The sequence below is a fragment of the Schistocerca serialis genome, chromosome 5 (assembly GCF_023864345.2).
Source record: "Schistocerca serialis cubense isolate TAMUIC-IGC-003099 chromosome 5, iqSchSeri2.2, whole genome shotgun sequence".
NCBI lineage: Eukaryota > Metazoa > Arthropoda > Insecta > Orthoptera > Acrididae > Schistocerca > Schistocerca serialis.
Genome location: NC_064642.1, coordinates 388659870 through 388678846, shown reverse-complemented (window position 1 = coordinate 388678846; position 18977 = coordinate 388659870).

Genomic DNA, 18977 nt, shown 5'->3' with positions numbered 1-18977 from the left:
TCTAAGTTCTAGGCGACTGATGATCTCAGAAGTTTAGTCGCATAGTGCTCAGAGCCATTTGAACCATTTTTTTGGTTTGTATGCAGTTAAATAATAATGATGTGAGAAAAATGCATTGAAGAAATGAAAGAAATTGTTCTTTCTGGATTAAACATTGTTAGACGCTGACCTCATGAAAAAATAAAACGAACTAGAACTAAACTTCGAGAAATAGCGCCAATGAGAAAAAAGGCAGGGGCAGGTTGGGATAGGAAACATGCGCCTAAGTCTCGAGAAACTCGAAAAGTTTTTGTGGCACTCCCCATGAGAGTCAGATAAAAATAAACACGCTTCTTACTCCACGATTCTTCAACAAAAAGCGTTGATTCCTACGCAACTGGAGCTGTACTCAGAGTCACTAAGCAACGTGTGTGTGTGTGTGTGTGTATGTGTGTGTGTGTGTGTGTGTGTGTGTGAGTGAGTGTGTGTGTGTATGTATGTGTGTGTGTGGACTGTATTTTGTTTGCGCGTGTCTGTGCATATATGTCCGTGCGTATATGTGTGAGAAGTAACAGTTAATTTTTGGGAAAGGTTTTGCATTATTTTACTAAAGACTTTACACTTTTTACTACTCGATATGACGAAAGGCACAAGATACTTCCTTAATATCGTGTCGGACCTCCTTTTACCCGGCGTAGTGAACCAGCTCAACGTGGCAGGGACTCAACAAGCCGCTGGAAGTCTCCAGTAGAAATGCTGAGTCATGCTCCCTCTATAGCCGTCCACAATTGCGAAAGTGTTGAAGTTGCAGGATTTTGTGTACGAACTGACCTCTCGATTATGTCCCAAAAATGTTCGATTGGATTAATGTCTGGTGATCTGGGTGGCCAAATCATTCACTCGAACTGTACGCAATGTTCTTCAAATCAAGCGCGAACATTTGTGGCTCGGTGGCAGGGCGCATAGTCATCTATAAAAATTCCATCGTTCACTGCGGACCTAAATCCAGGAGTGGCTGCGTATAGTCTCCAAGTAGCCTAACATAACCATTTTCAGTCAATGATCGGTTCAGTTGAATCAGAGGACCCAGTCCATTCCATGCAAATACTGCTCACACCATTACGGAGACATCACCAGCTTGGACAGTGCCTTGTTGACAACTTGGGTGCATAGCTTCGTGGGCACTGCACCACACTCGAAACCTATCATCAGCTCTTACAAACTAAAATCGAGACTCACCTGATCAGGCCACGGTTTTCCAGTCGTTTAGGGTCCAACCGATATGGTGACGAGCCCAGGAGAGGCGTTGAAGGCGATGTGCTGTTAGCACTGGCACTCGCGTGGGTCATCTGCTGCCATAGCCCATTAACGCCACATTTCACCCAACTGTTCTAATGGGTACGTTCGTCGCACTTCCCACATTGACTTCTGCGGTTACTTAACACAGTGTTGCTTGTCTGTCAGCACTAACAATTCTACTCAAACGCTGCTGCCTTCGGTCGTTAAGCGAAGGTTATCGCTGACCCCGTGGTGAGAGGTAATGCCTAAAATTTTGTATTCTCGGCGCATTCTTGACACTGCGAATTCCGGAATATCGAATTTGCTAACGATTTCCAAAACGGAATGTCTCATGCGTCTAGCTCCAAATACCATTCGCGCTCGAAGTCTGTTAATTGCCGTTGTGCGGCCATAATCACATAGGAAGACGTTATAGGTGAATGACCTGAGTACAAATGACAGCTCCGCCAACGCACTGCCCTCTAATACCATATGTACTATATATACTACGGCCATCTGTATATGTGCACATCACTATCCCATGACTTTGTCACCTCAGTGTATATTTGTAGTCAGTAACATGCGAGCTAGTCGCTGGAAAAGCAGCAAAGCATGTGGCCACAAATATGGACATGGAAAAATGTGATGTAGCTGTAAAAGATCTCGAACTATAAGACCATCTCTGTCAAATAACAACAGTAAAGTCAGGCATCGAATCATTCCCTAAACTACAAGCCTACAAACGACACCTATAAGAAATCAAAATAAAAGATTTTTCAAAAGAACTAGAGAAACAAAGCTGAGTTGAAGTGTATAAGAAAACCAATGTGAATATGAAATTCTCCAAATTCTCCACATTGTGTAAATTGAACTTTAAAAAGGCATTTCCAAAAGTATGCATGTCTGTATGAACATCTCACAAAAACAGATGGATAACATCAGGTATTAAGAAGTCCTCCCAAACAGTTAAACACCTCAGTTCCATGAAAAAGATTCGTAATGATCCAGAATTCTTAAATTTCTATCACAGGTAAAAAAGATATATATGAAGGTGCTGATTGCTGCAAAAAAGTCCTTTAATGACAAAATAATATATAATGCAGAGAATAAAAGCAAAGCAGTCTGGGCTGTTATAAAAAAGGAAACGGTGAGAGGCAAACAAATGCAGAATAACATGCTGCTAAGGGAGGGGGATCAAGTAATAAATGATCCATAGCACTTAGCAAACTATGTAAACGAGCATTTTTCAAGTATTGCAGAAAAGTTACTCCGAAAATTCTCCAAAATAAATGATGCTACTTCCTACCACAAAGAACGAAGTCTGTAAAACAATTCAAAAACTAAAAAATAAAAAGTCAGTAGGCTTAGATGAAGTACCAATGTGTCTACTGAAACAATGCTTAGGAGTTATACAAGGCCCCTTAACAAATATAATAAATGAATCCTTCACATCTGGGACATTTCCAGAGCAGTTAAAACAGGCAAGAATTGTACCTTTGCGCCGGCCGGAGTGGCCGTGCGGCTCTGGGCGCTACAGTCTGGAACCGAGCGACCGCTACGGTCGCAGGTTCGAATCCTGCCTCGGGCATGGATGTGTGTGATGTCCTTAGGTTAGTTAGGTTTAATTAGTTCTAAGTTCTAGGCGACTGATGACCTCAGAAGTTAAGTCGCATAGTGCTCAGAGCCATTTGAACCATTTTTGTACCTTTGCTTAAGAAAGGTAATGCAGAAGACATGCCCATTTCCCTGCTGTCAGCATTCTCAAAAATCATAGAAGCAATTATGAAAAACAGATTAATGGATTACCTGAATAAATACAATCTTTTAAGCGAATCACAGTTTGGTTTCCGAAGTGGCAAAAATACGGAGTCAGCCAAAGCAGAATTATCAAAAGTTGTACTTGATGCTCTTGATTAAGATGAGTGTGTCACAGGCATATTTTTGGATCTTTCTAAGGCGCTTGATACAGTCGACCACAAGATTCTATTACATAAATTAGAAGGATTAGGAATAAGAGGGGTAGCTAATGACTGGATTCGATCATACCTAGCACATAGCGTACAAAGAGTAGAGATAACACATACTTCAAATAGATCTAAACATTCAGTAAAACACTTATCAGAACCAAAATACATTAATATAGGGGTTCTGCAAGGTCGCATATTAGGACCAATACTGTTCCTGATATGCGTCAATAACTTTCCCAGTAGTGTTACTCATGGTGAAAAAATCCTCTTCACTGATAACAGCAATATTATAGTCACTGAGAAAACACGAGATTTCCTTGCCGAGAAAGCAAATGAAACTCTCAAGGACGCTTATGATTGGTCAATAAGTAATAAGTGACATTGAACATGAAGAAGACTAATGCCATGAATTTCAGTTTTAAGAGGAAAAATGACAGTGTTAAATTAAATGTAGATGGCACCTCTATAGACTATGTAACGAATGCAAAATTTCTAGGAATGAATATTGATTCTCAGTTGAAGTGGTGTGAACACACAAAGGTACTTGCAAACAGAATGTCATCAGCATGTTATGCCCTTAGAATCCTATCATCAGTATGTAACATGCAGTGTCTTTTAGTTACATATTATTCATATGTACACTCAAATCTCAGCTACGACATTCTTTTTTGGGGAACAAATGCACAAAATATGAACGCAGTTTTCAAACCCCAGAAAAGGGCCATAAGAATAATAACCAAAAATACTAGTCTAGCTCATTGTAAAAATCTGTTCAGAACTCTGGGGATTTTAACTGCTCCATGTGAATATATTTGCCAGTCAGTTGTACACATCAAAAATAACATTGGTAATTACTGCACAAATAGCTCTGTCTATGACAGATAGACTCAACTTACATTTGCCAAGAAAAAATAAACATAAAACTCAAAACAGTATTTTCTACCAAGGAATGGAACTGTACAATAAATTACCAAAAGAGATTAAATAAATTGTAAAAATACACTTACTTAAAAAGGCAGCTAAAAAAGTACCTGTTATGCAACACATTTTATAAATTGAACGATTAATTAGCTAAAACAAAGTAGGGGTTTGATAAAAAATGTTATACAAATAAAGAATAATAATAATGATTATAAAATATCCAACATTCCACATAACATCTTCACTTTATGTTTGTTCCTTTTTTTTTCCTTTCGAGAAATACCTACCCCCAAGCTATGCATAGCACATTACTAACACCTCTTTCTCTTTCTGAGCTCAACATCTCACTCATTATGGAGGGATGCTGACTCAACTTTTCAGTATAGCAAGTGGGAAGTTGCGGTACAGAAAATGGCCCAGAGATCCAGTGTGTGTGTGTGTGTGTGTGTGTAGTGAGTGAAGTATTATGAAACAATGTTTGTATAGTAGTGACTGATAGTGAGATATGGGGGTGAACAATGTGGCATTACATTATTTAATAAGTTATTTGTAAAAGAAGTATTGTATAACAGGAGTAAATCTAATGATTGTCTCTAACTAGAAGTCTGTAAATGTGTGTGTATACGAATTAGCTTATTTTAAATTGATCTAAATTTGGAAATACTTGTAATAAGAAATCTACAGATGAATAAAGCTGCTACCACTACCACAACGACACAATGTACGATTAAAAATATCAGTCATTTCTTTTTATCCTAATAACTCGACTATCGGTAATAACAAATGTCTGCACTGAAGATTATAGAGTTAGATCGAATAACTAATCAGCAGATACTACATCGAATTGAGGGAAAAAGAAATTTATGGCAAAATTTAATTAAAAGAAGGGATTAGTTGACTGAACACAGCCTGAGTCATCAAGGATTAATCAATTTGGTAATGGAGCGAAGTGTGGGCAGTGAAAACAGCCGAGGAAAATCTGGGCACGATCACAGTGAGGAGGTTCAAAAGGATGTTGGGTGCAGTAGTTACTCACAGATGAACAGACTTGTACAGGGTAGTGGTTAGTGTTGCTGCATAACGATGTGAAAATTCGAGGCTCGGTTTATGATACACTCGGGGTTATCTTAAGCTATGAAATGTTCTGTAATCGAGTCAGTTCAGCATTTTAAAACCGACTGAAAAGCGACATGAGAAAATAAACGGCTGAAATCAAAAGGCTTGTGCGAGGAAACAGTACAGTGGACAGCTTTCGACATGTGCGAGTTAAAACACACACACACACACACACACACACACAGAGAGAGAGAGAGAGAGAGAGAGAGAGCGGCAATAACCCGCCCTTCCTTCATCCAGCGCTGCTAAACCAAGAGTGCTAGTTACTGTCCGGGCGTATCGTCATACTCTTCTGCAACAGCCTACTAAATGATAGTCTAAAATCAGTTATTTGTTATTAAGACGATTCAGAAACATGTAAATGCAATTAACCTAGTGCTTGAACCACCTCAGTTCATCAGTTTCATTGAAAAATCGATCTTTTAAATTAGTTTTGTGTCAAGACATCTGAAGATAGAAAGTTAACATTTTAATAGCACATGTATTTCAGTATAAAGACATTGTGAACAAGCTTCTGTAGAGTTAGGTTACGTGTTTTGCAAAGTATCGATGTTTTTCCCACATTTCACATCTGCTGAAATTTGAAAGTACAGCGTTGAAATTGTAAAAATGTTGAAATGAATGTGAATTCTTGTGGGACTTAACTGCTAAGGTCATTAGTCCCTAAGCGTACACATTACTTAACCTAAATTATCCTAAGGACAAACACACACACCCATGCCCGAGGGAGGACTCGAACCTCCGCCGGGACCAGGCGTACAGTCCATGACTGCAGCGCCCTAGACCGCTCGGCTAGTCCTGCGCGGCTTGAAACTGTAATACTAAACGTTACCATAGCATAAAAACATGGTCATGATCAAAACAAAAAACAAGTCAGCCGACTGCTACAAATCAGGCCGCCTCCGCAGCAAAATGTTGCGCAACCTTTTCAACGCATCCAAATAGAAAGCATGGTTAACTGTCTGACCCTGAGGAATTAACTCTGAATGGAGGATTACTCTCACGTCGAAAAAGCAAATCAGCATTTAAACTTCAAGTCTTCCACTGACTTGATTGTTGCCTCGATTCAGCATCGTAAGCATAGCACCACGTTTTGACACCTGTAATAATTTTTGAAAACAAGTTTGGATCGTTTCAGGATTCTTCTTTCAAAGCACAGCCTGCTTCCCCGCAACGTTGTTTTTGTTCAGCAGTCAGCAACTGTGGCAAAAATTTGGCAGCCACTCTTTTAATTCCCAATTCTGTCACAGTCCGTTGCACTGAATTCCAAGTCACTCCAGACAGCTTTATTTCTTCAATGGTCCGTTGCCAATCTTCGTTGATGATTGCACGAATGTTTCCAACGTTTTCATGTGCTCGGTCTGTCAAAGTACAACCAGACGAGGTTTGTCATCACCTGACATGTTACCATTTTAAACGGGAAAACCACTCAAACATTTAAGTTTTCCAAAACAGCATCGCTCATGTACGCCGTTTTTAACATTTCAGGAGTTTCTGTTCCAGTTTTTCCGACAAAAAGCAATATTTTACCGTCGCACACTGTTCACGAAAATCAGCCATTGCAAATACGATAATCATACGAAACAGTTGTGGCTATATAAGCTCTGCGGAAACTAGTCGTCACTTTCTTATTGAGTCTGGAATGTTCCCTCTATGCGCTCCTAACTGCAAAACGCACTACTACAAAAGCTCTTCCCACCAAAAAATTTGTTCGGTTTCTTTTGTGTCCCCTGTCCTATGTCCGAAACATCCGCGGCATTCTTGATTACATTTTTTCCGGCTTTAAAGCTGTGTCAATACCATGGAATTTCAGACAGCTGCTACTGCAGTAGACAGTAGGATAAAATCACTGGCGGACAGTAATTTGCCGCATTTCGACGGTGCTGTGACAGCTGTCGAAAGCTTTAGCACACTAGTAGAGTAGACGTGTCTCTAATGTTTTCATATATCTGCTACGACTGCAGGAAAATAATTTTCTCTTGACATGACAATCACAACGGATAAGCACAAAAAGCTGCTCGGGGAACTTCGCCCAGTAATATAAAAAAGGGTAACTGTTTGAGGAAACACACAATGCGAAAACTGAATAATTTATAATAGAGCGTCGTTGTACTTAAAGTTGCTTCGTGACAGTCAATTTCCTCTGGTCTCACAGCATCGAGATTGTATATTAAAGGTGGCACTGCGAGGTCATAAATAACGAAACAACGTATATGGATTCTTTCGTTACTTCTTGATAGAACTATTCCGTATTTAACGTTTAATAACAAGTATTAATGTTTTTGTTATACTGACTTTTGTTTATTTCTAACTAGTTTTAGGTTTATTAGGTCATTTTCAAAAAAACTACTGACTTATAGCAAAGAGACAATCATTTTCATAGAATGTTATACATTAAATTGTCTCTTAACGTTGAAATTACACTTTACAAATGGAGAATGTTAAGCACAATAGATAATTAATCTACGTAGTATCACATGTTAAATGGTTATAATGCTAAATCTTGACACTGGGTACGAAACTGTTAAACAGAGCATTCTTCATTTATGTTGTGCAACAAACATGTTTTACGTTGTAAATAACATTTTTGTAAGCAAACATGAGTTGCTGGTGCTCAATTGGATAGTTCTCAACCAATGTCACGACCTCACAAACTATGACACCATAACCATGTTACCTATAACCGTAAGATTATATACTTTAATTGTTGTGTATAAATACTGTCCATTGTCTAAAGTTTAGTTTACAATGTTAGAAAACATATTTTATGCACAACATAAATGAAGACTGCTCAGTTTAACAATATCACAGCCAATATCAAAATTTAGCACTGTATTCTTTTAAACTGTAATACTGCTCAGATTAATTATTTATCGTGCTTAACATTGCCCATTGAGTAAAGTGTAATTCCAACATTAAGAAAAAAGTTTGCTGCACAATACCCTATGCAAGTGATTTTATCTTTGCCTATAGTATTTGATTACCTAAGAACTGATGTCCGCTTCAGACGACAGTCAGTTGTTTCCAGAAGATGGCATAATAGGCCGAAAATTAGTTAAAAAAGAAAGAAAAACGAAACAACAGTCTGTTTGGAGAAGGAGAGAGAAGATACTATCTGACTCTATTCCGAGATCGATATCACCAATTTGGATCGCGTGCGTTTTAAATAGTAATCAATGTCATTACGAGTAATCACTGCGCCACTTCGCTTGGTAACGGTTGAGTCGCATGCACGACGAAAAAGGGCTTAAATAATAAGTACCAGTATCTTCGTAAAGGCTATCGTCTTTGAATTACATTTAATGGTAACGTGATTATTTTAAAATGATGTACAACCCTTTCTCGCTTTCATACAGCTGGTACAAATTTGAGATAGAAAGGTGAGACGAGCAGCCCCGCATAGTGTTGTTCGGGATTTCAGCTGCCTCATTTAAAAACTTCACATGTAGAACACCTCTGACAAAGACACTGCCTAAGTCACTCCAGATGTGATTATAAAATGACAATACCGCTAAAATGTGTAGCACCACATGTACACACACACACACACACACACACACACACACACACACACACACATACACACAGTGTGTTTCTTATCATCAATGTTAAAAAAACTCCGAGGCGAAGTAGATGACGCTGAGACAAGTAATTTAAGAAGCATGGAGCACAAATGTCGCGAAATACCCCAAAAGTGGAAAATATTGAACACGTGACTTCGCCAGATGACGTACGAAGCTGCTAGTGCAGCGGTTGAGGCTATCAGTCTGTCACATCTGATTATGCCAACCCTTGTGGCCTATTCACGTCGATGTGGCTCCCGGCCTATGTGCCCGAATTAACGGCGTAGACATAGGGTTAGAGTTTCGCGTCTGGCAGGCAGTATTTGTTTCATTGCGTTAGAGAGTTGTATGTTTACATTGATGTAAGACTTAATATTATATTTACCGGTCTCGCGGTCTCCGTTGTTTTATTGCAAAGTTCAGTACAACAAAAACCTACCGAATTGCGTCATAAGTAAATGAGTATACGCTTGCGAATTTCGCTGTTACCAGCAAATTATCTACATTTTATTTACGAAATAATGTCTCTGAATAAGCAAACAAGGGACAAAAAGAAAGAAACGCAAGGATCGACAAGCCCAACCGCTGCATGTGCGGCGAGTTACGTCATCTGGTGACGTCACATGTTCAATGTTTGTCATCCACTTCATAGTTACCTCCCGACATTTGCCGCCCCATGTGTCTGTATTAAATTACTTGTCGCAACGGCGCCTACGTCACTTCGGGTGTTCTAAACATTAATAAGAATCACTCCGTATATATACATTGTTGAATGCTAACAAGGGAAACTCCCTATCGCACCACCCAAGTAGATTTAATGGTAAGAGGGCCCAGTGGATAGACTGCCAAAAACTGAACACAGGTCAGGCACGAAAATAGGAAGAAGCTGAACTGAACTATGAACAAAAAGCAAAATAGAAAGAATGAACGGTCCAAGAATAAAAATAACAAAAAAGAGCTGCTTGAAACAACAGCGGCGTCGAGGGTATAAGTAGTGTTGTGTACGAGAGTGCTAATTGGTGTGAGCGTCTCATTCCGCTGGCATATACCAGACATTGACTACGTCCAGTACGAAGGACAGGGTCGGCATAGGGTAGAGCGTCGTGTGTGTGTGTGTGTGTGTGTGTGTGTGTGTGTAGCTGAGGCCTGGCGCGTCTACTTCAGACCCAATATTCTTTGTTCGCATAAATATCTATCCTTTAAAACTTTGTTTCCTTCTGATTTTTTAACTGTTGGGTATCATTTAATTTGTACATTTAGCTGTTAAGAATATAAGTTGCAACAAGTTTGCAACCCCTTTCGATGTAATATTCGCTGAATGTGAATAAAGACCGCTTTAAGTAAGCCGTAGGTGAAATTTGACGCCTGTTATATGGGGATTTTGTGCATCTCTGTAGCTGATCGGTCAGCGCGGCTGACTGTCATGCAGAGGACCAGGGTCCGATTCTCGATACTGCCAGTGACTTTGCCTGCATGGGATTACAGTAACGGGGTGCACTTAGCCTCTCGAGTTAGTAGCTGTCTAGACTAGTAGAGGCGACAGGTCAAGAAAGTGAGAACGGCCGGGATATCTACATCTACATCCATACTCCGCAAGCCACCTGACGGTATGTGGCGGAGGGTACCTTGAGTACCTCTATCGGTTCTCCCTTCTATTCCAGTCTCGTATTGTTTGTGGAAAGAAGGATTGTCGGTATGCTTCTGTGTAGGATCTAATCTCTCTGATTTTATCCTCATGGTCTCTTCGCGAGATATACGTAGGAGGGAGAAATATACTGCTTGACTCATCGGTGACTTCAACAAAAGCCCGTACCGAACTACTGAGCGTCTCTCCTGCAGAGTCTTCCACTGGAGTTTATCTATCATCTCCGTAACGCTTTCGCGATCACTAAATGATCCTGTAACGAAGCGCTCTGCTCTCCGTTGGATCTTCTCTATCTCTTCTATCAACCCTATCTGGTACGGATCCCACAATGCTGAGCAATATTCAAGCAATGGACGAACAAGCGTACTGTACCTACTTCCTTTGTTTTCGGATTGCATTTCCTTAGGATTCTTCCAATGAATCTCAGTCTGGCATCTGCTTTACCGACGATCAGCTTTGTATGATCATTCCATTTTAAATCACTCCTAATGCGTACTCCCAGATAATTTACGGAATTAACTGCTTCCAGTTGCTGGCCTGCTATATTGTAGTTAAATGATATGGGATCTTTCTTTCTATGTACTTGCAGCACATTACACTTGTCTACATTGAGATTCAATTGCCATTCCCTGCACCATGCGTCAATTCGCTGCAGATCCTCCTGCATTTCAGTGGAATTTTCCATTGTTAAGACCTCTCGATATACCACAGCATCATCGGAAAAAAGGCCTCAGTGAAATTTCGATGTCATCCACAAGGTCATTTATGTATATTGTGAATAGCAACGGTCCTATGACACTCCCCTGCGGCACACCTGAAATCACTCTTACTTCAGAAGACTTCTCTCCATTGAGAATGACATGCTACGTTGTGTTATCTAGGAACTCTTCAATCCAATCACACAATTGGTCTGATAGTCCATATGCTCTTACTTTGTTCATTAAACGACTGTGGGAACTGTATCGAACGCCTTGCGGAAGTCAAGAAACACGGCATCTACCTGGGAACCCGTGTCTACGGCCCTCTAAGTCTCGTGGACGAATAGCGCGAGCTGGGTTTCACACGATCGTCTTTTTCGAAACCCATGCTGATTCCTACAGAGTAGATTTCTAGTCTTCAGAAAAGTCATTATACTCGAACATAATACGTGTTCCAAAATTCTACAACTGATCGACGTTAGAGATATAGGTCTACAGTTCTGCACATCTGTTCGACGCCCCGTCTCGAAAACGGGGATGACCTGTGCCCTTTTCCAATCCTTTGGAACGCTACGCTCTTCTAGAGACCTACGGTACACCGCTGCAAGAAGGGAGCCAAGTTCCTTCGAGTACTCTGTGTAAAATCGAACTGGTATCCCATCAGGTCCAGCGGCTTTTCCTCTTTTGAGCGATTTTAATTGTTTCTCTATCCCTCTGTCGTCTATTTCGATATTTACCATTTTGTCATCTGTGCGACAATCTAGAGAAGGAACTACAGTGCAGTCTTCCTCTCTGAAACAGCTTTGGAAAAAGACATTTAGTATTTCGGCCTTTAGTCTGTCATCCTCTGTTGCAGTACCATTTTGGTCACAGAGTGTCTGGACATTTTGTTTTGATCCACCTACCGCTTTGACATAAGACCAAAATTTCTTAGGATTTTCTGTCAAGTCAGTACAAGAACTTTACTTTCGAATTCATTGAACGCCTCTCGCATAGCCCTCCTCACACTACATTTCGCTTCGCGTAATTTTTGTTTGTCTGCAAGGATTTGGCTATGTTTATGTTTGCTGTGAAGTTCCCTTTGCTTCCGCAGCAGTTTTCTAACTCGGTTGTTGTACCACGGTGGCTCTTTTCCATCTCTTACGATCTTGCTTGGCACATACTCATCTAACGCATATTGTACGATGGTTTTGAACTTTGTCCACTGATCCTCAACACTATCTGTCCTTGAGACACAACTTTTGTGTTGAGACGTCAGGTACTCCGAAATCTGCTTTTTGTCACTTTTGCTAAACAGAAAAATCTTCCTAGCTTTTTTAATATTTCTATTTACGGCTGAAATCATCGATGCAGTGACCGCTTTATGATCGCTGATTCCCAGTTCTGCGTTAACTATTTCAAATAGTTCGGGTCTGTTTGTCACCAGAAGGTCTAATACGTTATCGCCACGAGTCGCTTCTCTGTTTAACTGCTCAAGGTAGTTTTCAGATAAAGCACTTAAGAAAATTTCACTGGATTCTTTGTCCCTGCCACCCGTTATGAACGTTTGAGTCTCCCAGTCTATATCCGGCAAATTGAAATCTCCACACAGAACTATAATATGGTGGGGAAATCTACTCGAAATATTTTCGAAATCATCCTTCAGGTGCTCAGCCACAACAGTTGCTGAGCCACGGGGCCTATAGAGACATTCAATTACCATGTCTGAGCCTGCTTTAACCGTGACCTTCACACAAATTATTTCACATTTCGGATCTCCGTCAATTTCCTTCGATACTATTGCACTTCTTATCGCTATAAACACGCCTCCCCCTTCACTGTCCAGCCTGTCTCTGCGGTATATCAATGTGCTGACCCCACGCCCCTCCACACAGCATCCTATGACGCCACTGGCGGAGCACGATACGGCGGTCGGTCGGTAACGATAGACCAACCAGGGCCTGCAAACCAAGTTTACGTTAGTTTATATGGGGACATTAACGAAAAGTTTACGTAAAATTGTACTAGCTAGGACAATATTTCACACTGACGGCAGTGGCGCCTCATTGACACACCTTTAAAAATCATCTCGCGAAAGGCTCGTCTGCGGACCCATGTTTACTGTAATGTACTTACTATATGCACCGATGAGCCAAAACATCATGAACACTTGTTTAATAGCGCATTGTTGCTCTTTTCAAACACAGTACAACAGCGATTCTGGTTAGCATGATTATACAAGTCTTTGAAAGGATTCCATAAGTATGTAGCACCAGATGTCTGCCCACGGGTCCAGCAATTCCTGCAAATTATTGTATGGTGGTTTATGGGGACGCAGCTGGCGCCTTATATGTGTTCCAATGGGTACAAATCAGGCACATTTGCTGGCCAAGACATCAGTGTGAGTTCACTATAAGGCCTTTTCACCCACTGTGGCATGATTCTGACCTTACAACACGGACAGTTATCCTGCTGGAAGATGTCATCGGCGAAGGGGGAGACTTCAAGTATGAAGCGACACAGGTGGCCCACTGTTTACATATGCATACATACTCAGTAAGCAACCGTACGGTGCGTAGTGGAGGGTACCATGTACCTCACCTAGTCGTATCCTTTCCCGTTCCACTCGCAGCAGATAGCTCTGTATGAGCCTTAATTTCTCGTATCTTATCTTCGTGGTATCTGCTCGAAATGTATGTTGGCGACAGTAGGGTCGTTCTGCAGTCAGTTTCAAATTCCGGTTCCCTAAACTTTCTCAGTAGTGTTCATCGAAATGAATGTCTTCTTCCCTAAGGTATTCCCACTTGAGCTCCTGAAGCATATCCGTCACACTTGCATGCTGATCGAACCTACCGGTAAAAAATCTTGCTTCGATGTCTTCTTTGAATCTGACCTGGTGTGGATCCCAAACACTCGAACAGTACAAGAAAATAGGTCGAAGTTGAGAGGATATGAAATGTAGACTGGCAATAGCAAGGAAAGCGTTTCTGAAGAAGAGAATTTGATAACATAGAGTATAGATTTAGGGTCAGGAGGCCGTTTCTGAAAGTATTTGTGTGGAGTGTAGCCATCTATGGAAGTGAAACGTGGACGATAAATACAGGGCTATTACAAATGATTGAAGCGATTTCATAAATTCACTGTAGCTCCATTCATTGACATATGGTCGCGACACACTACAAATACATAGAAGAACTCATAAAGTTTTGTTCGGCTGAACCCGCACTTCAGGTTTCCTCCGCCAGAGCGCTCGAGAGCGCAGTGAGACAAAATGGCGACAGGAGCCGAGAAAGCGTATGTCGTGCTTGAAATGCACTCACATCAGTAAGTCATAACAGTGCAATGACACTTCAGGACGAAGTTCAACAAAGATCCACCAACTGCTAACTCCATTCGGCGATGGTATGCGCAGTTTAAAGCTTCTGGATGCCTCTGTAAGGGGAAATCAACGGGTCGGCCTGCAGTGAGCGAAGAAACGGTTGAACGCGTGCGGGCAAGTTTCACGCGTAGTCGCGGAAGTCGACGAATAAAGCAAGCAGGGAGCTAAACGTACCACAGCCGACGGTTTGGAAAATCTTACGGAAAAGGCTAAAGCAGAAGCATTTCTTAAACAGGAGATTGGAAAACCGATGGATCGGTCGTGGTGGAGATCATGATCAACAATTCATGTCATGGCCTCCACGCTCTCCCGACTTAACCCCATGCGATTTCTTTCTGTGGGGTTATGTGAAAGATTCAGTGGTTAAACCTGCTCTACCAAGAAACGTGCCAGAACTGCGAGCTCGCATCAACGATGCTTTCGAACTCATTGATGGGGACATGCTGCGCCGAGTGTGGGAGGAACTTGATTATCGGCTTGATGCCTGCCGAATCACTAAAGGGGCACATATCTAACATTTGTGAATGCCTAAAAAAACTTTTTGAGTTTTTGTATGTGTGTGCAAAGTATTGTGAAAATATCTCAAATAATAAAGTTATTGTAGAGCTGTGAAATCGCTTCAATCATTTGTAATAACCCTGTAGGTTGGACAAGAAGGGAATAGAAGCTTTCGAGGTGTGGTGCTACAGAAGAATACTGAAGATTAGATGGGTGGATCACATAACTAATGAGGAGGTATTGAATAGAATTGGGGAGAAGAGAAATTTGTGTCACAACTTGACCAGAAGAAGGGATCGGTTGGTAGAACATGTTCTGAGGCATCAAGGGATCACCAATTTAGTATTGGAGGGCAGCGTGTACGGTAAAAATCGTAGAGGGAGACCACGAGATGAATACACTATGCAGATTCAGAAGGATATCATGCGGTCTCCCTTGCAGATGAACCACAGTTAGCTAAAATTCTCCCAGTAAACCGAAGTCGACCATTCACCTGCCCTTCCACAATCCTCACACGCTCCTTCCATTTCGTATCGCTTCGCAGCATTGCACCCAGATATTTGAGCAAACCCGCAATTCTGTATCCGAAAATTACGGGTATTTTTTTCCACTCATCCGCATTAACATACATTTTCCTACATTAAGAGCCAGCTGCCATTCATCACTTTTTTTTTTTTTAATCTTATGGGACATAACTGCTAAGGTCATCAGTCCCTAAGCTTACACACTACTTAACCTAAATTATCCTAAGGACAAACACACACACCCATGCACGAGGGAGGACTTGAACCTCCGCCGGGACCAGCCGCACAGTCCTTGAGTGCAGCGCCTTAGACCGAACCATTCATCACACCACCACAAATTTTGTCTAGGTCATCTCGTATGAATGTACAGTCACTTATCTTCGACAACTTCCTGTACACCACAACGTCATCAGCGAACAACAGCATACTGCTGCCCACAATGTCTGCCAGATCTTTTATTTAGTTACCCTCGTCTCAGATGAACACTCTTCGTCGAGGGCAACGTACTGGGTTCCATTTCTTAAAAAGTGTTCTAGCCAGTTACATATCTAGGAGACTATTTCGTATGCATGTACCTTCATTAGCAGTCTGCAGTGTGGTGCCGTGTTGAATGCTTTTCGGAAATCTTGCCCTCCATCCGTAGTTCACTCAACATCATGTGAGAAAAGAGCAAGCTGGGTTTCGCACAAACTATGTTTTCTCATTTCCTGTTGATTCGTGAATCTGAGATTTTCTGTTCAAAATGGTTCAAATGGCTCTAAACGGTATGAGGCTTAACATCTGAAGTCATCAGTCCCCTAGACTTAGAACTACTTAAACCTAACTAACCTAAGGACATCTCACACACCCATGCCCGAGGCAGGATTCGAACCTGCGACCTTAGCAGCCGCGTGGTTCCAGACTGAAGCGGCTAGAAGCGCTCGGCCACAGCGGCCGGCGAGATTTTCGGTCTCTAGGAAGTATATTATATTCGAACTCAGAATATGCTCTATAATTCTGCAGCAAACCGATGCAGGATATTGGTTGTAATTTTACAGGTCCGTTCCTTTACTCTTCTCGTACACAGGACTCACCTGAGCTTTTATTCAGTCGCCTGGCACGTTCACGTAGTACACCGCTGTCATGATGCCTTCGATTACCACCACAGATCCCATGGAAGCCCAACTCAGAGTACCCCATAGCATAATTCTGCCCGCATGCGCATCTGCGGCGCAGTGCATGTTTCGTACAGCCATTCGTCTGGATGGCGACATGTAAGGACCCAACCATCGAGCTGATGTAAAAATAAATAGGATTCATTCGACAGGCGACACGTTTACCTTGATGCACAGCAAAAACTCAGTGATGCTGTGCCCACTGCAATCATAACTGACGATGTCGTTAGCTAAACACAGAAGCCCGTGGGGGTCGTGTGATGTGGAGCTCCATGTTGCGGGCTTTCAAAACGACTACACGCGCTCCGACTCAACATTGCAATATTAAATGTTTTGGCTGGTTTCGATGTCTAGGGGCTGGGATATGTAGTTGCCGGATTACAGGACAAATACTGCTTAGAATACCCACATGAATCGAATGGTCGAAGGTTTCTGTCACTCGGCAATTGCGAATGTAACATATAAATTTGTAAATGAAAGATTGCAATTACATATAATCTGCAGGTACTGTCTTAAAGACTTTAAATGATGAATACGATAGTAGAAGTACTTTTGAGAATGTGGCATATTTCTGCAAAACACTTATTTTGTGTCGATGGTCCAGCAGTTAAATAAAATATAAGTTGAATAACAGGGAAACAACAGATTCCTACAGCACGTAATTAGTTATGAACAACAACATAGCTCGCAAGACATTCACTTCTAAACGCACACTATGCCTTCACTGCAGAAGCCACGGAAATCACACGAGAGCACAAGTCGGCACTCCGAAGTATTTCTATCTCTCGCGATCACGCGCAAACTTCTCCACTCTAAGTCTTTTCCGCGACTGTGTGTCCGCCGCGCCGTCCAGCACTTTCCGTGTCCTGTGTCGTCCCGTCCAGAACTCCCCTTGTCCAGCGCCGTACTCCCCGGACTATCCCTGTGTCCACTATGGAAGCTCGCTTCCATCCAGTCTCCCCATACACGAGCGGTGTGATTGGCTAGAGCGCTCGCGCCATGTCTTCATGCCAACGCATAGTCAGACAAACATAATGACACATATTCGAAATACTGGATTTACATTAAAATACTTGAAATTAAATAAATATTTCTATGGCTAGACCATAAACACGCTCTAACAAACATTATTAAATACATAAACAATTAAATAAACGTATATCAAAAGAAAAGAAGCAAAAGGTAGGCCAGGAGCCTAATGTCCCTGTGCTTTCTAAAACACAGTAAATATTTAAACAGTTTCTTCATGAATAGTATATATCGGATATAAACAAAGACATAGATGAATAAATATATTTATAAGCATACTGCTACCATTTTATCGTGTAACTGTGGAGTACTTATGGCCTGACGCGATCGATACTAATGGACCACTTTGACCTCCAATAACTCATGTACTATTGAAGTTACATCCTGTAATTCATAGCAGTTTAGGTTTACACTAATAGCTTTCTAAAGACACGGCGATCGACAAAATCGGATGAAGAGTTTATACACTCCTGGAAATTGAAATAAGAACACCGTGAATTCATTGTCCCAGGAAGGGGAAACTTTATTGACACATTCCTGTGGTCAGATACATCACATGATCACACTGACAGAACCACAGGCACATAGACACAGGCAACAGAGCATGCACAATGTCGGCACTAGTACAGTGTATATCCACCTTTCGCAGCAATGCAGGCTGCTATTCTCCCATGGAGACGATCGTAGAGATGCTGGATGTAGTCCTGTGGAACGGCTTGCCATGCCATTTCCACCTGGCGCCTCAGTTGGACCAGCGTTCGTGCTGGACGTGCAGACCGCGTGAGACGACGCTTCATCCAGTCCCAAACATGCTCAATGGGGGACAGATCCGGAGATCTTGCTGGCCAGGGTAGTTGACTTACACCTTCTAGAGCACGTTGGGTGGCACGGGATACATGCGGACGTGCATTGTCCTGTTGGAACAGCAAGTTCCCTTGCCGGTCTAGCAATGGTAGAACGATGGGTTCGATGACGGTTTGGATGTACCGTACACTATTCAGTGTCCCCTCGACGATCACCAGTGGTGTACGGCCAGTGTAGGAGATCGCTCCCCACACCATGATGCCGGGTGTTGGCCCTGTGTGCCTCGGTCGTATGCAGTCCTGATTGTGGCGCTCACCTGCACGGCGCCAAACATGCATACGACCATCATTGGCACCAAGGCAGAAGCGACTCTCATCGCTGAAGACGACACGTCTCCATTCGTCCCTCCATTCACGCCTGTCGCGACACCACTGGAGGCGGGC